Source organism: Sus scrofa, chromosome X (genome assembly GCF_054392235.1).
Source record: "Sus scrofa isolate SSC_HxYL_T2T_F1_AM1 chromosome X, Sscrofa_HxYL_maternal_Yorkshire_Landrace_v2.0, whole genome shotgun sequence".
In the NCBI taxonomy this organism is placed as follows: domain Eukaryota; kingdom Metazoa; phylum Chordata; class Mammalia; order Artiodactyla; family Suidae; genus Sus; species Sus scrofa.
The window spans coordinates 110,707,133-110,731,047 of record NC_139401.1 but is presented as its reverse complement, the minus strand read 5'-3'; the positions used below and the strand labels follow the sequence as shown (position 1 = coordinate 110,731,047).

Genomic DNA, 23,915 nt, shown 5'->3' with positions numbered 1-23,915 from the left:
TCTCTGAACAATCAACTGTTCTTGTGTTACTTAAATTTTTAACTTCACAGAAAAGCTGAACATAGAGTTTAGCACTGGTTTTGGTCAAAGAGACAGTAGGCACACAGAGTCAGGGAACCCCTCTACTTCAATAAAACCCAAATGGTTACCAGTTCATTTAAGAGAGGTTTACCAGACAATAAAAGGCCAAACAATTTGCTAAAGACCTTTCTTAAGAGGTTACGGTAGTCATTGTGACCAGAATCACTCTGGTTGACAGTATTATTATTTATATTATTATTTATTACTTTTTTTGGGGAAACTCAAACCTAGCAACAGATTCTCTTAGTAAACTAAAAAAGTTTGAAAGTCATTTTACAGATGGGAAAACTGAGGCCCAGGGTAGTCAAGTGACTTTTTTTTCAAGTCACTTCCCAAGGCCTACTTATGAACCTTAGGATTTAGTCTTAACTAAGACTTAAACTGGGAGTTTATGTCATGGCACAGGGGAAATGAATCTGACTAGGAACCATGAGGTTGTGGGTTCAATCCTTGGCCTTGCTCAGTGGGTTAAGGATCCGGCATTGCTGTGAGCTCTGGTGTAGGTCGCAGACGTGGCTCAGATCTGGTGTTGCTGTGGCTCTGGTGTAGGCCAGCGGCTACATCTCTGATTAGACCCCTAGCCTGGGAACATTGATATGCTGCAAGTGTGGCCCTCAAAACACAAAAAGACAAAAAAAAGAAAGACTCAAACTGGACTATTCCCATTTAGAACATTTCATACTTCCCTCCTCATTAGATCGCAGTATTTTGGAAATGCCACCTTTGGGCCATGCTCTTTTTCAGAAGGAGAAACCATTATCTATGCTGCCATCTATTTGACAAGTGCCGGATGTGCCTTGACCATCCTAGTCTCTCCTCTTATTAGTAAAATACACATTAAAATTACATGGTTCTGTCAACCAGGGATGATGCTAATTTTATTTTACATGCCCCACTCTAGCGAGAAGTATGCTTACTCTACATTATAAATTTGGAATTCCTCTAAATTTTCATCCATCGTTCTTGTAAACTTTGAAGATCATTTACCATACCCAGTGTTGTACTTAGCATTGCAAATGGAAATGACACATAAATATGCATCACCTTATTATATTAGATTTGACCTATAATCTCTAATGTTCCTTAACATATTATTGCTATTGGACATCCCTTCCTTCCTTCTTTTCTGCTGCCACTGGTGGCTGTCTACTATGATCAGGTTCCCATCTGTTATTTATGTACCTGGCCTAATTGCCTAGGTTCTCTAGAGAGTAGCCTACTATAAATCCCCAACAAAATGTACCCACACTTTTAAAGATTTATTATTTATTTATTTATTTATTTTTATTTTCCCACTGTACAGCAAGGGGGTCAGGTTATCCTGTAATGTATACATTACAATTACAGTTTTTCCCCCATCCTTTCTTCTGTTGCAACATGAGTATCTAGACATAGTTCTCAATGCTATTCACCAGGATCTCCTTATAAATCTATTCTAATTTGTGTCTGATAAGCCCAAGCTCCCGATCCCTCCCACTCCCTCCCCCTCCCATCAGGCAACCACAAGTCTCTTCTCCAAGTCCATGATTTTCTTTTCTGAGGAGATGTTCATTTGTGCTGGATATTAGATTCCAGTTATAAGTGATATCATATGGTATTTGTCTTTCTCTTTCTGGCTCATTTCACTCAGGATGAGATTCTCTAGTTCCATCCATGTTGCTGCAAATAGCATTATGTCATTCTTTTTTATGGCTGAGTAGTATTCCATTGTGTATATATTTATTTATTTTACAGCTGGATTGTTAACAGTCTGCTCTGTGTTTTTTTGTTGTTGTTGTTGGTTTTTTTGTTGTTGTTCTTTAGGGCTGCGCCTGCAGCATATGAAGGTTCCAAGGCTAGGGGGGTCTAATCGGAGCAGTAGCTACTGGCCTAGGCCACAGCCACAGCAATGCAGGATCTGAGCCCGTCTGTGACCTATATACCAAGCTCATGGCAACACTGGATCCTTAACCCACTGAGCAAGGCCAGGGGTTGAACCCACAACCTCATGGTTCCTAGTCGGATTTGTTTCCACTGAACCACGATGGGAACTCCTCTGCTCTGTTTTTTAATTGTTTTTTATTATCACTGATTTACAGTATTCTGTCAATTTCTGCTATATAGCAATGTGACCCAGTTATACCTATGTAGACATTCTTTTTCTATTGTCTTCCATCATGTTCCATCATAAGTGATTGGATATAGTTCCCTGTGCTATACAACAGGACCTCCTTGCTTATCCATTCCAAATGCAATAGTTTGCATCTACTAACCCCAGTCTCCCTGTCCATCCCACTCCCTCCCCTCCCCTTGGCAATCACAAGTCTATTTTCCATGTCCATGAGTTTCTTTTCTGTAGATAGGTTCATTTGTGCCATATATTAGATTCCAGATATAAGTGATATCATATGGTATTTGTCTTTCTCTTTCTGACTTACTTCACTTAGTATGAGAGTTTCTATTTGCATCCATATTGCTGCAAATGGCATTATTTTATTCTTTTTTATGCCTGAGTAGTATTCCATCGTGTATATGTACCACATCTTTTTAATCCATTCATCTGTTGATGGACATTTAGGTTGTTTCCATGTCTTGGCTATTGTGTGAATAGTGCTGCAGTGAACATAAGGGTGCATTCTTTTTTAATGAATGTTTTGTTCAGGTATATGCCCAGGAGTAGGATTGCTGGATATAATTTCAGTCTACTGCTCTTGGTTTCAAAGTGTGAAGTTCTTCTGCACAGAGCAAAGTCCAGATTTTTCTACTTTAAATATTCACAAATATTTTTGGTTATTCCAGTTTTTAAATTTTCAATTATTTTGAAAGAAAAAACAGAATGTTCATCTTTGAAGGAACACTTGAAATTATATAACTTAGTCTCAAAATTTATAGATGATACAGCTGAGACCCAAGATATAATGTGATTTTCCACAGATCACATTTAGTGCTAGAGATGACTAAATAAATGTCAACTCATAATATCTAATAGCATCTTAAAGGGCCTGCATATCCACTAACAAAAAGGTAGTGAAATTACTACTAGGTAATCACAAATACAAAATGGTAGCTGGAGAATGGTGAACATTCCTTTTCTCTCCCCAAATGGTCAACGTTTAGCTCTAAGTGCTGAGAATGGCTTCTCTCTCTAGTCTCCCTCCCTTTTCTCTTTCTGTCCCTCTGCCCTATCCATTCAGGTCAAGAATAGGAAGTATATCACTCACAAGTTCATTATGGGATGGCCTCTCTGTGGTTAATGCGGGAAGTGTTTTAGTCTCAGATACAATCTACAACACAAGTAAATCCCTGTCTTACTAATACCACTTCCATTTCACATGGAAAATCCTCAAAAATGTATTATATATTAAAGGCTCTTTTAATATCTCTGTATAGTACTCTAGAATTATTTCCATTATGCAATGTTAAATAAAATAAGGTGGAGAAAAAGTCATATATTTTAAAATATAATAAGACAATCAGGGATATCTGAACACCAACAAACTATTTGCTAAAATTTAAAAATTATGATTTATTTCTCGAGATGTGATAATAGTGTTGTAGTTATATTTTTAAAAAATAATCTGTATTTTTGGAGCTGCATAATGAAATACTTACTGATTAAATTATCTGATATCTGGGATTTGCTACAAAATAATCCAGGGCATGGGGTGAGGGAAGTGGGTGGGGTAAAAATTAAGTGAGATTGTCCACAAATTTATAATTGTTGAAAGTGTGTAGTGAGTATGTGGAGTTTATTATATTATTCTATTTTTGTAATTTTTAATATTTTCCATAATAAGTTGAAGAACTCAATAGAATGCTTAATGGGAAAAAAAAACAGGAATATCTTAAGTATGCAGGGATCACAGAGGGAGATGTAAAGGGGATGACAGGAATCCCATCCTTTGGCATCATAAATATTTGTCTATATATCCATTTTTAATTGAGATATAGTGTACATATAACATTATGTGTACAACATAATTATTCAGTATTTATATTATAAAATGATTACCATAATAATTCAACATTCATCACGTCATTACAGTTTTTTTCCTTGTGATGAATAAGATATAATCATTCAGCAACTGTCAAATATACAATACAGTATTATTAACTGTAGTTACTGTGCTATACCTTACATCCTCATAGTTTCTTTATTTTATAACTAGAGGTTTGTACCTTTTGACCCCCTTCACCCATTTTGCCCCGGCCCCTTTGGAAACCACCAGTCTGTTTTCTACATCTATTACCTGGGTTTTCATTGTTGTTTATTTAGATTCCACATATAAATGAGATCATAGAGTATTTGTCTTTCTCTGCCTTAGTTTACTTAACGCTCTCAAGGCACCTATGTTGTCAAAAATTCCCACCTTTTTTAAGTCAGAGTATTTTTTATTGACTTCTGCCTCCCTTATCTGGATGAGCTATGTGCCTTCTTTTATTATTTCTCCTCGAACGGAAATAGTCAGCTTCCTACACCCATATCATCTCCAGACTCTAGTTAGATATGATTTAAAATGTTTCCACAATTACTCATTTAAATATTGCTGCTTACTCTGCTATCTACCAGTGTTTCTTCTCTCATCCCTTCATGATTCTAACCATCAAATAAATTGATGCTCTTCCTAGAAGAAGAAGAGAACCTATGTCTGCTCCCTGTTCTCAAGATGGGGCTTGCTCCACTCCTTCACAGTCATCTCAAGCCTATTTTATCCATAATGTGAAAATAATAATAGCTTATATATATATTGACTGCTTAGTATGTACCTGAAACTTTAAGTGATTTACAAATATTATCTTGTTTTAATCTTCACAATAACTCTCTGAAATAGGCACTATTATAATTTCCATTTTATAATAAGGAAACAGATTCAGGGAAATAAGTAACTGGTTCAAGGCCATATAATTGTTAAGTGTTGGAGCTAAGATTTGAATACATGAGTCTATACTGTGTACTGCCTCCTATTTATTTGCAGGCTTTTTCAGCGAGGGCCTAGTCATAAGATGCAGAGATCAAACATTACCTCTTAGCAATATAGAACAATATGATTAATCAAGAGTCCCCAGATCAGGATAAGTATTTTTTTGGCCATGACTGAGTCATGTGGAAGTTCCTGGGCCAAGGACTGAACCCACACCACAGCAGCAACCCAAACTGCTGGAGTGACAACACTGGATCCTTAGCCCACTGCACCACAAGAGAACTCCCAGGAGAAGTGTTTTTAAGCTTTCAAAGTGCTTAATAGAGTTCATGAAAATTTCCTGGCACACACTGAGTCTCCTCAATAAATGGCATCTATGATTACCATTTTTTAAAATAATAATAATGAAGATAAAGTACTGAATGCAATAAATAGTTGAAAAATAAAGGGCATTATATGATACAGCTTCAGAAAAGGTAAGCTGAGAAACCAAAACCTGACTACAATGTTTAGGCTTTTTTTTTTTTTTAAATCAGTTTCTTTTTGTTGATTTCCACTGAGAGTGAGAGGTGTAGTAAGATAGATGGTGCTTCTGATGCTCTGGGAGTTTCTCTAAACAGAAATGCTCAGCATTCAGCAATGAAAAGTCCCAGGTGTCAGGGTCACTGGGTCCTAGGCTATAGATGGCTGGCTCACTGTGGCTTCACAAGTATTCTTGATGGACCCACTCTGAAATGACATTAAATATGATTTGTGGCACCAATTGTGTTGCCTAAATTTAGTCAACTCTTCTCCTCAATGGTCTGAATTTCATGAAAATTAAAGATTTGGGTTGCATACATAGTGACAAATCATGACCTTTTCTGCTTTCCTTTTTTCTGTATGTTTTAGCAAATTTTATTGAATGCTTCTGCGCCAGGTCTCATTTTGTGGAGCTACTAGTATGGCTGGCATAAACAATAAAATTTGCTCCTCATTGCCTAGGACTTCAAATTCCCACCATCAAGTTTAATCAGTTGAGTTTAACACTTTTTGATGGTCAGTTATATATAAGACTGTATGGTAAATGCTGAAGTATGATAAGAATATAACATTGCCCTGTCCTCCTGGAGTTCACAGTCCAGTGGAAGATGCATACATGTACAAGGACATTATAGCATACCCATTACTCTACTCACAGTGTGTACTGAATATGGTGGTACAAGAGGAGGAATTCAGCTCACTTTGCCTGGGAAAGTTAAAAGAGAAAAAACATCACATTTGGGAAGGAATATGAAAGATAAGTGAATATGCATTAGTTCAGTGGAAATAACAAACAAGGAAGAGTAGAGGAAACATAATCAGAAAAGGCATGCGGATGTTAATTTAATAAATAGCTCTGAGAGTGAAGGGAATTTTATGGCATGCCAAGAGTTGAAATGATCAGAAGGAAGGGGTTGGGAGAGTTTGAATATTTATTGAGTGCTGCTTATGCATCAGGCACTGTGCTAAATGTTTTACACATATTTTATCCTAACAACTATACAAGACAGAAATTATTGTCATCTCAAATGGCAATGACTGTGAGTTGTTCACCAAATATTCATAGACTCCTACGTATTATCTAGGCTGTCTTTCAGTAGATTTTGGCCATGAGACTGAGTTTTGGCTAATGAGAGATGGACTAAAAATATGTGAGCTAATGGGATCCTTCAGTCCTCCCTTTCCCTTCTATGTTGCCTTGGAGGCCTTGTATTCCAGATTATATTACTTGCAAGTTAGAGGAAGATATTCTCATCTGTCTTGTGTGTGATATGAGAAAGAAATAAACTTTTAGTATGTCCAGTCTCTAAGATTAGAGGATTAAATTTTACCACAGCATAAGCTATTACAGAGGTCAGCAAACTATAGCCAGTGGGTCGAAAAATGGCCTGCCACCTGTCTGTGTAAATAAAGTTTGATTGGAATACAGCCACACCCGAACATTTACATATTGACCCTATGACTACGTTCATACTACAATTTCAGAGTTGAATAGTTGCTATAGTGACTGTATGGCCTGCAAAGCCTAAAATATTTGATACTTGCACTTCTACAAAAACAAAACAAACAACTTTGCTGGCCTTCGTCCTATATTACAAACAAGGAAAGGAAAAAACATTACTCAGTATTGTTGTCAGCATTTGAACCCAGTTCTGGTTTTGATGCTATTCCTTTTCTTGCTTTTATTGCCACTGATTCTTTGACCTCTATTTGGTTCTGTACTTTAGTTATTATAGTTCTCTTATCCATCTACCCATACCACACGCCAAATATATTGACATTCCATTCTGGAAACACTTTTCTAGCTCAATATTGGCATATTTTTAAGGATTAACTCACATTATTTGTCCCCAAATACCTAAAATCTCCCAATTGTCTTACCTTATCCCTGAGGAGCTGGCAATGAGAAAAGGCAGAATTAAGTATAATTCCAAGGACTTAGTTTATGCAACCAGATGGAAACAGGATAAACAGGTTGAGAGCTGATACAGGGATGGGGTGAGTACTAGAATGGGAGTAAAGTCCAGTATCAGACATGTTAAGTGCACAGTTTCCCTGGGAAAATCTAGATGAATATGTTCTATAGACAGGTGAATAGATATGCGTGAAGCTCAGGAAAGAAGTCTGAGTTGAAGATATAATAAAATGATACTGAGTCATCTATCCTTTCTCTCTTAAATCTTATTTGGATTAGTGTTAGAGTTATAAAATGGCTTGCCAAGGTCAGGGCTCACTCTGAACCAGTTTTGTGTTTGTTTTGTGATTAAATAAAAACAAAGCTAATGGACACAGCTAGAATAATATCTGTGACCTTGTCTTTTTAAGCAACAGACCTATTTCTTCCTATAATATAGCACAGCATGTCTTTATGGTAGGACCACAGTGCTTCATGTTTCTAGGTCATATGACACTCTATTTGGGACTAGGGAACTTCTCTCAGAAAAACAACCAAAGCCTTTACTATTTCATCCAAATCTTCACAGGAACTAGTAGCAGCCTCAGTATCTCAAGGCCATTTTTTAGCTTGAAAGAAACAATGGCATGAATTATTCAGTATGCCACAGGAAGACCATAAATTATTTGAGTATTGCACAGTTTAACAGTAGTTGAATCTAGGATTACTAATGCAGTATAGTGATTAATTTCAAGATGTGCAAAAATGGAACTACCCCCCCCCAACTCCTGCCAGGAAAAGGGCTTTGAGCCAAGTACTTGAGTTCAAACTTATGTCAAAAATATTTGATTTTCTCACTGCCCTCTTCAGAAAAAGCTCAAAGACTCCAAATGGCTGAAAGACTTAAATATACGACAGGATACCATCAAACTCCTAGAAGAAAACATAGGCAAAACACTCTCTGACATCAACATCATGAATATTTTCTCAGGTCAGTCTCCCAAAGCAATCGAATTTAGAGCAAAAATAAACCCATGGGACCTCATCAAACTGAAAAGCTTTTGGACAGCAAAGGAAACCAAAAAGAAAACAAAAAGACAACTTACAGAATGGGAGAAAATAGTTTCAAATGATGCAACTGACAAGGGCTTAATCTCTAGAATATACAAGCAACTTATACAACCCAACAGCAAAAAAGCCAATCAACCAATGGAAAAATGGGCAAAAGACCTGAATAGACATTTCTCCAAGGAAGATATACAGATGGCCAACAACCACATGAAAAAATGCTCAACATCGCTGATTATAAGAGAAATGCAAATCAAAACTACCATGAGATACCACCTCACACCAGTCAGAATGGCCATCATTAATAAATCCACAAATATCAACTGCTGGAGGGGCTGTGGAGAAAAGGGAACCCTCCTGCACTGCTGGTGGGAATGTCAACTGGTACAGCCACTATGGAGAACAGTTTGGAGATACCTTAGAAATCTATACATAGAACTTCCATATGACCCCACAATCCCACTCTTGGGCATCTATCCGGACAAAACTCTACTTAAAAGAGACCCATGCACTCACATGTTCATTGCAGCACTATTCACAATAGCCAGGACATGGAAATAACCCAGATGTCCATCGACAGATGATTGGATTAGGAAGAAGTGGTATATATACACAATGGAATACTACTCAGCCGTAAAAAAGAATGACATAATGCCATTTGCAGCAACATGGATGGAACTAGAGAATCTCATCCTGAGTGAAATGAGCCAGAAAGAGAAAGACAAATACCATATGATATCACTTATAACTGGAATCTAATATCCAGCACAAATGAACATCTCCTCAGAAAAGAAAATCATGGACTTGGAGAAGAGACTTGTGGTTGCCTGATGGGAGGGGGAGGGAGTGGGAGGGATCGGGAGCTTGGGCTTATCAGACACAAATTAGAATAGATTTACAAGGAGATCCTGGTGAATAGCATTGAGAACTATGTCTAGATACTCATGTTGCAACAGAAGAAAGGATGGGGGAAAAACTGTAATTGTAATGTATACATTACAGGATAACCTGACCCCCTTGCTGTACAGTGGGAAAAAAAAATAAAAAAATAAAGTTTTTTAAACTATATAAAAAAAGAAAAATCTCAAAGAAATCAAGAACAATAACAGAAAAATGAAACCAAATATTAAAAATCCAACATCAATGACAATAATGCAATGTGTTTTTTTTTCCTTCAAAGTTTTCTCCTTCTCATGTCCCTTCCACACTGTAATTCATTACAAATAGATGATCTGAGGATAAATATATGCCTAATATATTGAATTGGTCAGAGGCATCACCTTTTAAAAGCCATATATTGCATGAAAATCTGCTTCATGGGTATGAGTCCTGTGCTGTCAAACAAGGCTCTATGCTCAGAACAATCGCAATGCTGCTTTAGCGCTCTGCTGTCACTGTCTTGAAATTTATAAAATTTTTTAAACAAGGGTCTCATATTTTAATTTTGCATTAGTAACCTGCAAATTAAGTAGCTGATTTTGTCTTATACTTGACTTTGGTTTCCTACTATCTGATCTTAACCCTGTAAATATACATATAGGGTTTAAATACATCTGAGCCCTTTAAATATACTGAGGCCAAAAATGCTGTTAAGATGCTTAAAGAAATTTTGTGCTTTCATATGTATGATAGTAAGTGGGGTTTTGCTGTTAATATGTTCGCAAGTAGATTATTTGGACTGTTTCTGCATCCCCCAGTTTCGAGCTACGACAAGATGATGCTTGGCTAATTTCTAAGATTTTGATAAGGAATGGTTTGTCAAATGGCAAAGGAAAGGTTTTCCAAACCTGGGTATCCCTGTGTGGGTGGGTGCTTAGTTCCTCTCAGTAATATGGACCACAAAAAGTCCACTCTGCATAGCTTGCTGCTCTCTGTTGAACTTGTTTAAGGCAACATTGCTGAGTGTGTTTTCTTACCTTTAGTCTCTTTTGGACCTTCCTCAGTGATTTCTTTCTCTCCCACCTGCAAACGCTATTAACTACTATGTATGAAGGTTTATAGTTAAGAATGCTTTCATTTTCTTATATTCCTCTATATTATCTGCCTCTAGGCAGCACGGCCAACTTTGATAGAATTCAAGCCAATGCGTTGCTTTGTCCAGGGCTCTCTGCATCTGAACTCTTTTTTCAGTCAGGAGAAAAGAGTATTTATTACTGTCTGATGAGTGGTAGGGGAAATGGGCTTTCTGGAGTGCCTTATAAAACAATATGTCTCTGGATTTGCCTTCTGAGACCATGAAAAACCATTCTCTATCATTTCAGTCTTTAGATATATTTGTGTAAATTTATAATTCTTTCCAGGCCATCCCAGCCATACACCCCAAAAGCCCTAAAGGAAGTTTGTCATTGAATTTTCTCTACTCTTAGCTCCTTTTCTGGATCTAATTTTCTTTTCTTCTCTTAGTGACCTTTTTGTAACCTTCTTTTAATGTCATGGATAGCCAAAATCTAGATATGGGATGAGTTAATGATAGAGATATTCACTGTGACTTGGCAAACTTTCTCCTTGTCGGTTGGTGACTCAGGCAGGAGGGATGGGAAATGTGCCATCAGTGGCAGAAATACTCCCTGAAATAAGGCATTAGTTTCAATCCTATTTTAAAATTTTAAAAAGATGGAGATGAGGCCCATCCTTACCCCCCATCATTATTCACCTGGTTAATGACTCAGGCTGTTCATCAGGCTTCAAAGAAGCAAGCTTTATCGTTTCTCCAGTTTCAAAAACTGGAATACCTGCATTCAAATTATACCAACATACTGCAAAGCCTCTTTAATTGAAAATATGTGATGGGATCTCTCTTGCTATAATTGACATGGAAGGAAGCAGTAAGGGGTTTAAGGAATATTTTGCCAGCTTGTCAGTTGACTCACTGATGCCTGGAGGGAACTTTTTGTCATTAGCCAGTCTGAATCCCAATATGGCCCAGGACAATATAGTGAAGGTTTTGTATCTCCTTTATCTCCACTTTCCTGCCCCCACACCCTGTCTCTCTGGCAGTTACTATCTCCATTAACAAATAAAATTTAGTGTTCAACACCTACTGAAAACATTCACTACAAAACTGATCCAACATACGGCCTACTTTGAGGTCTCATATATTAACAGACACATCTTCCCCTTCTACATACAAGTAAAGGATTTAGCAGCACTATGGGTACAAAGAGCAGGCACTCAAAAACAAGCCACCAGGAGTGTTGGGGAGGCATCTTGTTTGGCTTACTGGGTTTGGCCATGCATAGCCCACTGTCTTGGGAAAAACAATTTTGTACACCAGCTTCATTTTTTATGGGAGGAGATATTCTGAGAGAGGTACAAGGTGGGTCTGGTATGATTATCTGCGATATAGGAATGATTTGGGGAAACCCTTTCCAATTATTTCTCTACCTGTAACACCAGCTATTGCAAAAGGATATGGCATCATTGTGTCTTAGAGCACAGTGATCTCTCAGTTGGGTTTGGGGCAAGGCAGGAGGAAGATGAAGGACTAGAGCATGGCTGGGGACAAACTGTATTCTCTTTCTCTTGTGGGCTTCTGAAACAGATCCTATTTTCTTAGAAGCAGAAATTTAGCTAACGGTTAGTCTCTATGAATATCTCTGTGATGATCAGATGATCCCTACCATACTTGCTTACTTCTTGAAGTAAGACTTGGAAAGAACTCATATTAGGCCCTTCATTCTCTGGGTGATGTATGAAAATTGAAAACAGTCCCAATTTGGTCGATTTGTATATTGTGTCACCCCATAGGCTAGGACTCTCTTTGTTTCCTATTTCCCAACTCCTATCCAGTTTCTTCATGTTTATTCACCATGGCTTGAATATTTTTTTAAGATTTTACTTTGAAAAAAATTATAGATTCACCAAAATTTACAAAAAATTTATAGAAGTCACATATACTCTTCACCCAGTTTCCCCCAACTGTGGATTGATTTTTGTCCTGATTTTAATCACATTCATTTATTTGATACAAGACCCTTTGATCATCTCATTCCTCCAGTACATCCTGCACAGGGCATTTGGGAACACTTACATGACATAGAACATTACAAGATATGAAGATATAAATAATTGGCCATATTTCATTAATACTACCCACTATGTATCTTTGTCATCCTATGATTTCCACTCATAAAGAGAGAACAATAAATGAAACAAATAATGCAAAAAATAAAAGAACTATCAAGAGTGAGCATTTTCAGAGATGACTGTATTCTATAAAAGGTTAATTTATATATCATATGAGTGGCTTACATATCAATGTGACTGTTATCCATGGCATAACTGAAATAATTTTTGAAAATCAGGATGATACAGATTCTTAAAAGTATAGGAAATCCCATCAATGTACCCTCTCATTGTTATGCAATACAAGTTTCCTTGCCTTGGTGACAACTTTAGCCTTCTCAAATTTCTTATTTATATTTGTGCATCTCTGTTAAAATTCCATACTGTAGAGCTTGACCATCAAGATCATTCTCTTTATTTCCTTTAATGAGTTCATGACTGTCCACCTCTCCACTCTCTCAGTCCTTGTTTTTCTATTCTAAATAGGGTTCATCCTCTTAATCAGTCTTTGTGTATACACTCTTGCTCAACTTAGATGTATTTCTCCAGTCCTACTCCAACCAATTAATAATGACTCCTCCTTCCAGAAATAAATGGAGGTATCGTACATTTGTCCCTTGGCTCCAAATCTGTAGGTGGAGAAATGTTACTGAATATGAGCAGAAGTGCATGTGTGTGCATGTATATGGGCTTGAGGAGGTAGTTTGGTGGGGGGCACTTAATTTAAGCATTATCATTTAAATAAAATATGCTGATTCCTCAGAGGAAAATAAAATGAATAGAAAAATTGATTTGAATTTTCTACTATCCTGCCAAAAATATGCTATTTCATTGGAATTACTCAAATACTTCTTTTAAAAATTTCACTTTGTATGTTTAATTTTCACTCATGCATTTAAAGTTCTGCACATATTTGTATTTGTGACAAGTTTAGGAGTTTCTTCATGAGTACACACACATATATGGGCAAGTCAGTCATTCAATGGTAGGCATTACTTCCTGTTATTCCATAATATTAAATAGCCAAGGAGACTGGGCAGGAATATGCAAAAGAATATTTTCTCTTAAACTGTACCATAGAGATGCCTGCAAAATAAAGCATAATAGGGCAAACACTCTTTTCTATTTTGAGATGTAAGGCTTATTTAGACTTTAAAACTTTTTAATGAAATAAACATAAAGGAAATAAGGAAGAAAATAATTCATTAATGAAAACAGAGAAGTAATGTCAGATCTTTCTCTACTTTTTATTTCCTTTTTCACTAACAAATATTTCTGGGATACCTCCATCCACCTCTGCAGTTTTCAAGGTTGAGAATGTAAGGGAGATTCCCTTCACATTTAACATGCTGCAGTATTTCTCCTATGAATAGTTGTCTTCTCATCAAGAATGAAAAATAATAAATTTGAGGTCTGGGGTTCAAATTTGGAACATAGGCAAACGTAGCTGCTCTTAACAAACCTGCTCTCTCACATCTAACCCTCTAGCCTTCAGACAGAATCATTATCTCCCAGCTTATTTCTCTCTTGCCTATTTCTCTTTTCTCTCATTTCTAGTCTCCTGACTATGGTTTATAATAGTAATAACTACAAACATCTTTTAGTTCCTTTGGTGTCCCCAAAAACTAGTTGTGTCCTGGGGTAAAACAATCAGATCAAGAAGAATCTGGTAAGACTTCCTTGAAGAAAAGTATAGAATTTTGTTTAGTGTTCTGTTTCAATATATATGCAGATCCTTAACTTACTGGAAAAGTGGCTAGTTTAGTCATAATGCTGTTGAGACTAATGTCATGGAATTATAGATATTTTTAAACTCTAAGAGACCTAAAGACTAAACAATCACCATATCACAGAATTTCAGAGTGGGAAAGGACCTTAAGTGTCATCTAGTTTTTATGACCCAATTATGTTTAGATTCGTCTATAAACCTCTCTGCCAAGAGGTTACCAAACTCCTACTCAAAACAACTTTAGTGATAAGGAACTCACTACCTCATGAAGTTTTCTATACTTTCTTTGGATATCTCTTGCTTATCCTCATGAAATTTTGCTTATACGTATCTAAAATCTATTCTGTAGATTCTACCTATTATTTCTAGTTTTACCCTTTTGAGGATACACAGAACACTGTTCTCTTATCTTCATGATAGTCCTTAACTATTTGATGAAAACTTCCATCTTTATCTTGAGTCACCTCTTCTTTAAGCTCTATGCTTCTCATATGACATTGTTTTATGTCTCTCTACACTTGTGGTTTTTCCCTTTTAAAATCATGGGGCCTGGCATTCCATTCTATATAAAGGGGGAAGTAAAGATACCATCTAAATTTGAGAGTTTAAAAAAATAAAATTGTGTAGTTTACACGGTTGTGTCTAAAAGTAAAAATATGAATAGCAGAACTTTGAGGGGTGGTAGTGGTGGTGGAATGAGCATGAAGAACGTGAACGAGTAGAATTAACTAATTATTGGTAGGAAGCTATGATATTATTTTAAAAGTGTATAAATTCAGAAAGAGATGTATAAGCTCATATTTCATGTTATGGTGATGACCAGTAGGAAACCCCCAAAGAGAAATTATTAAAAGTAACAACTGCTCTGAAACTGAGACTAGGAGTGAAGAGACAGAATTCCCCCCCCCACTTTGTGTTCTTCTGTATTGTTCAAATTTTTATTACTATGGGCATATACAGTTTTGTGATGCCTCATATGTAATTCAGAACCCAAAAAACTCTCACAGAAAAGTTTGTTCGTGTCATTTAGCCATTAAGTCTGCCTTAATCTGAAAAATTGGGTAATTATCCAGCAAAATCTGAACTGATGTAAAGCTGTTTATGATCTTCATTAGTGCAATGTAGTATGTATATTCATTGATTTTGCTTTAGAGTTATTACTGCCTTTAGTTAGGGGGCACTGTCCCATATCCCACTGGGTATGCTAAATAATATACAGTGTATGGCACTGTATTATCTTTCTAAATATTAAATTATTTTGAATTTTTGAAGCATATCTGTCCTTCAGTGTTTTGGATGCAGTATTATAAGCCTACAATATTTTATTATAATACTAGACAAGAATGGTAAAGCCCAGAAACTGTATGTAGTACTTTAGCATTTTCTGATCACATCAGACCCCAGTTAATCAACCTGCTCCAGTCTATATATCATACTTTTAATAATGTAGCCTAAGAATAATCACTTCACTTGTTTTGGTATTTGTACTACATTTACTGAATGATTCTGAGATTATTGTTTATTAAATCCTGAAGATCCTTTTATAAAAGCTACTCTTGCTAAGGGTTGTTCCCAAGAGTAATGTAGAAGATGATTGTATATTCACGACAGGGTTGTTATAAATAACAGGCTCCCTGGTCCATTTAAAATATCATTCAATGTGCCAAGATATGATATCCATACAAGTTTTCAACAATGTGGTTATTGCACTGTCACTATCTTAACATAGTGCATCATGCATAGTGTACTATCAAATTGAATAGACTTTATTTTGAATCCTGAATCTAGTACTTTCTAGGTATGTGACCTTGGGAAAGTCATTTAACCCCTCTGAGCTCATCTATAAAATGAGCTTGATAATACTAAGCATAACACAAATAGTTGCTCTATATTTTTGGCCTGCAGTAGATGTGCAAAAAAGGTAGGTATTACTATTATCCCAAATAATAACAACATAAATAATAGTTACCAAACTTTTTTGTACATTAGCATCATGTGTAAAATTGATTAAAACTCCTGATGCCCAAGTTGTATCCTATATGAATTAAATCACAATAGTTGGAGGTGGGAGCCAGGTGATTCCAATGTGCAGCAAAATTAGGAAACCACTGACCGACAGTAAAAACCACCTTTCGAGCTGCCACCAGAAAATAGATTTGTGTTGCCATATTAATTTAATTGGCATCTGAGGTTACTAGGCTCTCTTAATAGCTTTTCCCAGTCCCAGCATAACAAGATTCTTGTTTGTTTGTTTTTAGCAATCCATTTGGTCCCAGGAAGCCAATCCATGAAAACGTGGTGAGCTCATTTTATAAAGTGGATCCCATGTTAAGTTTCTTCGTTTATCCTGAAATTTTTTTGAAAAATTGATTATTTTAGGATATCTGTTATAGCAAGCCCATGGTGGCTCAGTGAGTTAAGAACCCAACATAGTATCTATGAGGATGTGGCTTTGATCCCTGGCCTTGCTCATTGGCTTAGGATCCAGTGTTGCCACAAGCTGCAGTGTAGGTCACAGATGTGGCTTGGATCCAATATTGCTGTGGCTATGGTGTAGGCCTGCAGCTGCAACTTTGATTCAGCCCCTAGTCAGGAAAATTCCATACGCCACATTTGCAGCCATTAAAAAATATTCTTACTGGAATTTTGATAAAAAGTTCCATCAAACCTATTTATCAGTTTGGGAGAAATTGACATCTTTACCATGTTGAGTCTTCTAATCCATGAACAGTTTGTCTCTTCATTTATTTAGATATTCTTTTATTGTTTTCATCAGCATTGTGTAGTTTTCAACATTCAAGTTCTGTAGATATTTTGTTAGATTTATATTTAAGTATTTCTCATTTTATAGCAATTGCAAATTTTATCATATTTTTAATTTTGGTTTCTACATGTTTATTGCTAGTATATTGAAATTAAATTAATTTCTGTATGTTGATCTTGAATTTCCAGCTTACCTTATTTATTAATCCTAGGATTATTTTTAAAATACACTCATTGAGAGTTCCCGTTGTGGCGCAGTGGTTAATGAATCTGACTAGGAACCATGAGGTTGCAGGTTTGATCCCTGGCCTTGCTCAATGGGTTAAGGATCAGGCGTTGCTGTGAGCTGTGGTGTAGGTTGCAGAGGCGGCTCAGATCCTGTGTGGCTGTGTCTCTGATGTAGGCCGGCGGCCATAGCTCCTATTCGACCCCTAGCCTGGGAACCTCCATATGCTGCAGGAGCGGCCCAAGAAATGGCAAAAAGACCGAAAAAAAAAAAAAAAAAAAAAAGAAAGAAAGAAAGAAATAACTACTCTTGGAGTTTCCGTTGTGGTGCAGTAGTTAACGAATCCGACTAGGAACCATGAGGTTACGGGTTCGGTCCCTGCCCTTGCTCAGTGGGTTAACGATCCGGTGTTGCCGTGAGCTGTGGTGCAGGTTGCAGACGCGGCTCGGATCCCGCGTTGCTGTGGCTCTGGCGTAGGCCGGTGGCTACATCTCTGACTGGACCCCTAGCCTGGGAGCCTCCATATGCCCCGGGAGCGGCCCAAGAAATGGCAAAAAGACAAAAAATAAAATTAAAAAAAAATACACTCGTTGGGTTTTCTATCTAGATAATCATATCTGCAAATAGGAACAATTTTAGCTATTCTTTTCTGATCTGTATGCCATTTATTTCCTTCTCCTGACTTGTAGAGTTTCCACAACTTCCAGCACTGTGGTAAGTAAGACTGATGAGAGTTGATATACTTACTCTGTTCCAGTCTTAGGCAGAAAGTATTGTCATTCACTATTAAGCATAATGTTAACTATAGGTTTTTTATAGATGTTCTTTATCAAGTTGAGGGCGTTTTCCCTCTGTTCCTATTTTGCTTAGTTTTTTTTTTTTAATCATGAATGTATATTGGATTTTGTCATTTGCTTTTTCCACATTGATTGATGTGATCATGGTTTTTCTTCTTTGGGCTGTTAATTCAGTGGATTAGATTGGTTTTGAACATTGAACCAGTCTTGTACCACTGGTGGCATCCATGGTCTTTGATGAGAAATCTCTTGTTTTTGAGCTGTTTATTCCTTTTAGGTAAAGTGTCATTATTTTCTGGCTGTTTTCCAGATTTTTGTCTTCGTTTTTGTTTTCAGAATTTTAATATCATCTGTCTTGGTGTACATTCATTTAAATTTATCCTAAATGTTGTCTGTTCAGCTTAAATCTTCAGGTTTATGTCTCAATAAGTTTGGCAGATTTTCACCCATTATTTTTTGAGTACTATTTTAACCTCATTCTCCTCCTCTTCTTATGGGACTTTGATTATGGGAATGCTAGGTTGTTGTTTTAAGTTTCACAGGTCTCTAAAACTGTTAATTTAAAAAAATACTTTCTTGTACAGAGTGGGTGCTTTCTGTGAATCTGGCTTCTAATTTACTCATTCTTTCCTTTCTGTCCTCCATTTGCTTTTGAGACCTATTACTGAACTTTTTATTTCACTTATTTCATTTTTCATTTCTATAATTTCTGCTATGTTTTTCTTTATATTTTGGTATTTTTAGCAATTGTTTCTATTTCTTTACTGAGACTCTTCCTCTTTTCATCTGTTTCAAATATATTCATAATTGTTTGATTAAACATTTTAATTAGGGCTGCTTTAGAGTCCTAGTCAGAGAACTCTAACATTTCTGTCATTTCAGTATTGAACCTCTATTAACTACCTGTTTTTATTCATCTCAGTATTCCTGGTTCTTGGTATTATGGTTGTTTTTAAATTGAAATATGAATATTTGAGACTCCAATATTATTTAAATTTTCTTTAGTTGCTTTATTTGGATTTTTCTGATACCGCTCTGGCCTGGGACATATTAAGTGCCACCTTATTACTGTCAGGTGAAGTTACAAGTCTAGATTCCTATCTGATTCTGTTGAAACTCAAGAGGGCTCTCCTTTTGTTTTCCACTAACTCCATGGAGCGGTCTCATTACCAGTGGTGAGGATGAAAGTCCAGGCCTGCTATTTGAGCTTTCTGATAGCATCAAGACAGGTTATATTCTTTTTACATCTGAAAGAGTGTGGAAATCTAAGCTCTCCTCTCAAATTTGACTGATGTCTGTAGAGGTGGTGCCACAATTTTCTCTGTGGTATTTGGCTACAGTAGAGTTGTTATTAACTAGCAGTTTTCCATCTAGGCTGCTCCTTTCCTGGTCCTTTGGCTAGAGAGAAGAGGCTTTTAGGGAGGGGGGTGCTACTTTTTTATTTGTGCCTGTTGGTATTATGTATTGCTAGCTTCTTCAACTCCAACTCAGAATATATGAAGCAAAAATAATATCCAGAGAACTCTACACCATTCTACTATTTATGTTCTGAGATAACTAGCTGGTCTGTCTTTTTTGCCCCACCATTTTATATACTTGTTATGCTTTTAAAAATATATATTTAATATCAAAGATTGTTAGTTATACTTAGCGGAAAAAGCTGGGGAAATTTTCTATATTCCATACTTCTGGACATGGAATTGGCCCAGCAGTTTTTTTTTTTTTTTCTTTTTAGGGCTGCACCTGCAGCATATGGAAGTTCCATGGCTAGGGGTTGTGTTGGAGCTACAGCTACCAGCCTATACAACAGCCACAGCAATGCGAGATCTGAGCCATGTCTGCAACCTATGCCACAGCTCACAGCAACACTGGATACTTAACCCACTGAGCGAGGCCAGGGTTTGAACCCTGAATCCTCATGGATACTAATTGGGCTTGTTACTGCTGAGACACATCAGGAACTTCCAGCTCAGCAATTTTACTTCTAGGTATTTGCTCAAGAGAAATGAAAACATGTCTACATAAAGATTTATGCATGAATCATCACAGAAGCCTTATTTATAAGAGGCCAAAAGGTGGAACCTACCAAATATGTATCAATGGGAAGGGAAAAATAAATTGTGATTCATAATATTGAACATTATTTAAAAAATTAAAAGATCTGCCTGGCAATATCAAATGTGAGAAAAAGTGCAGGGAAAGAGACATTAATTCAGATATACTGGTGGAAATATAAATTTTTATAATTGCTTGAGAAATAAGTGGAGTAAATTTGAATAGTATTTAAAGCATGCATTGTCAGATCTAGATGCTCTAGAAAGTCTCTTGTAAGTGTATACAAGGAGATATGCACAAGGATGCTTAATATAGCACTGTTTGTAACAGACAGACATTGGAAAAAGTCTAAAATATCCATCAATAGAGGATTAGATGAATTATGGCTCATTGGGTAATAATATATATTTTATTAATTGAAGTAAAAAAACCTCATTGTTGAGTGAAAAAGTTGGAGTTACGTATGCAGATTATACTAATCGTATAAATTTTAAATCACATAAAACAATTCTATAACTAGTTTTATGGACATAAATGTATGTATTAAGTCTCAGATGAAAAAAAAATACGTGAAATTTGCATAAGTGATTGCCTTTAATCTGAGAGGAACAGTATAAAGGAACTTAAACACAAAAGCTCTCTTCTTTTAAAACAATTTTTTTCAGATTTTGGATTCATAGACATTTTCTATGCTCTTCTCTGTAATATGTTTTTACTTTTTATAATTAAAAAGAGAATAAGGAAACTACAACTAGGCATGACTTTCCAAAAAGAGGAAAACTTATGTGCAAAAATGATGCAACATGGAATTCCCTATGTGGCTCAGCAGATTAAGAACCCAATTAGTATCTATGAGGATGCAGGTTTGATTCCTGGCCTCATTCAGTGGGTTAAGGATCCAGTATTGCTGCACGCTATGGCATAGGTTGTGGATGCAGCTCAGATCTGGCATTGTTCTGGCTGGAGCACTAATGCAGGCTTTGAAGAATGGGAGTTACATGAATGCATTTTTAAATTCTCTGGTGTTAGGGATGTGGAAAGGGAAGGTACTCAAAGAGAAGAGGCAGCATAAATCATCTATTTTCACAAATAATGGTGAATGTTTAAGTAATGTGTTTTTTTGGCATGCAGGCTCTGTGGGGGCAGGAAACCTGTTGTTTCCTTAGTATGTGCCCCAGAGAAGAGCATTCATGTGGGAGAATAGATGTTCAGTAGTTATAGTGGCTGGCTGCTGGGACGGTTTATGGTTGGGCTCTTGTTGTGGGAAATTCTATTTCAGAGACTTGATTTTCTTAGTGGTAGGTTTAGATTTCTGTCACAATGTGATTTATTTGCTGTCTGACAGCCTAAATGTCCTCCTACTTTACTGGATTTCGTATGATCAATTTATTATGATCAATTATAAATTATGATCAATTCAGTTAAAAAAGACAGTTTCTTACAAGATCAGGCAGATTGTTAGATTTCGACAAAAATTTATATTTTGACAAATATTTGAGCCAAATCAACAGTCAAAATAGTCTGTCTTGGTTGCATGAGTTGAAGCAAAGATTCACTGGGTAAACAAAAAGAAACAAAGTTTTGTTTTATTCATATCTGGAAAGATGTAGAAGTTTATGGGAGACAGAGGGCAAACAATTCCAAATCCTACTCTATTCTCATTCTCATTCATGTTAGAGTTGCTCTACATAACTCTGAGATTTTTAAACCTATTCTCAAAAATAGAAGAAAGTCAGGCACAACACACTCTTTGACTAAGTCATAGCAATATGTTTTGGATTTGTCTCCTAATGCAAAAGAAATAAGAGCAAACATAAACAACTGGGACCTAATTAAACTTAAAAGCTTTTGCACGGCCAAGGAAACCACTGACAAAGCAAAAAGACCACCAGCTTTTATTGTGTAATTTAAGTTGCATACATATATGTATATATATCTGTGTGTATATATATGTATGTAAATGTTATATATATATTTGCCTGAAACATAGGCATCATCTAATAAATGTTTAATTTTTTATCTTTCCCATCCTCAGTGAGAACTTAGCAGATGCTTGAGACAGAAGTGAAACAACCAGATGATTTCTTTGTACAGAGCAACTTTTAAAATACAGGTTAAAAATTGAAAAAGTCACAATCCACCCATTCAGATATAGTTATTTTAATGATTTTGTAGGTCTCTTCCAAATTAAATAAAACGTGTGCGTCTGTGTATGTGTATGTGGTAGATCATACTGTGCATACTATTTTATTGCCTGCTTTATTTTACTTAATTATCTATTGTTCATACCTTTTCATATTACTAAATATTCTTTCTCAATGGTTAAATCATTTCCCATTCCTCTACAGACCTTTTGCATAATGTCTTATATTCCATTGTTTGACAATATGAATACACTTTTCTCACTTTTTAACATTCCCTTTATGTAACTACTATTCACTTTGATTTATTAAATGAGCTTTCCCAAGGAAGGAAAAAATTTCTACTGAGACCATGTCCTTCTCTAATACTGAATTTCAGTATTGGAGACATTTTATGTAGATATATTGCTTTTAACTTGAGTGACTCTGGCCACATTCAAGAAGTTATTATTTAATCTTTATAATACACAGAGTATTTAATACTAATAAATAATATCTACTGAGAGTACGTACAATGTGCCAGGTAGTGCATTAAGTACTTTTCATAGATTTAATCCTTGCAGCCTTACTACACATACTATTTATATACCTATTTCAAAGATAAGGAAACTGAGGTCATGAAGTTAAATGACTTATCCAAAGTCATACAGCCGGTAAGCAATGTATAAGTAAGGATTCCAGTGCTGGCCACCTGTGATCTTAACTACCACTCTCTATCAGATGTTGCCTGAGGAGGAAGTCAGAAAACATGTACGCAACTGAGAACTGACTGATTTTACGATTTTTCCATTTTCCTCCTTGTTCTGAGCAACACACCATTCCACGTTTTAGCATGTGGCATGTTGCAGTGATGTTCTCAAGTAGTAATAAAGTCTAGGTGAATGTCTAATTCCAGTGTGGTGTGTACATGTTTGTGCAGGTGTATGTATGTGATCCGTCTCAGTTCTGATACTTGATTCTAAGAGGGCATCTAGAGTCTAGGTTCTTTAGATCAGTGTTCTTACTTTGGAGATGAAGTGTCTTCTGGAAAGGTGTCAACAAATGGAGGGAAAGTTGCTTACTTTTTACATACAATTGTTTTGTCTTGATAAAGTTCCTACAGCTGTAACTTAAGTATTTTGCTCTTCCCTCTCAGCTGGCTACATCTTTCCCAAGTCCTCTTTCAGGAAATAATCTGTGAATGAACACTTCAGTTTACTGGGAGAGATCACTATTTAAAGTTACCCTGGAGTTCCTGTCGTGGCGCAGTGGTTAACGAATCCGACTAGGAACCATGAGGTTGCGGGTTCGATCCCTGCCCTTACTCAGTGGGTTAACGATCCGGCGTTGCCGTGAGCTGTGGTGTAGGTTGCAGACGTGGCTCGGATCCCGTATTGCTGTGGCTCTGGCGTAGGCCAGTGGCTACAGCTCTGATTCGACCCCTAGCCTGGGAGCCTCCATATGCCGTGGGAGCGGCCCAAGAAATAGCAAAAAGACAAAAAAATAAATAAATAAATAAAGTTACCCTATGGTTAATCTTCTTGTCAAGACAGAATCCAGTAATGAGAATAATTACTTCCAAATTGATATTTTGAAATTTAGATTTTTTTTTTGGTATATTATTGTCTTAAAGCAGCCCCATCTGCAGTCTGTATTGAAGGTACAGATGTCAACCATAAAAAAAGATAAGGCAA

The 23,915-nt window shown here is 36.4% G+C and overlaps 1 long non-coding RNA gene across 1 annotated transcript in view; it reads right to left on the bottom strand.

Annotated features, from left to right (window-relative positions):
• The window catches only part of LOC102165926 (uncharacterized), a 1,721,850-nt gene that overhangs the window by 16,830 nt on the left and 1,681,105 nt on the right, over positions 1-23,915 (bottom strand). Inside the window, exon 14 of the long non-coding RNA XR_014835565.1 lies at positions 6,161-6,210. This is a non-coding gene — a long non-coding RNA (uncharacterized LOC102165926). The remainder of the gene's footprint in view (positions 1-6,160; positions 6,211-23,915) is intronic.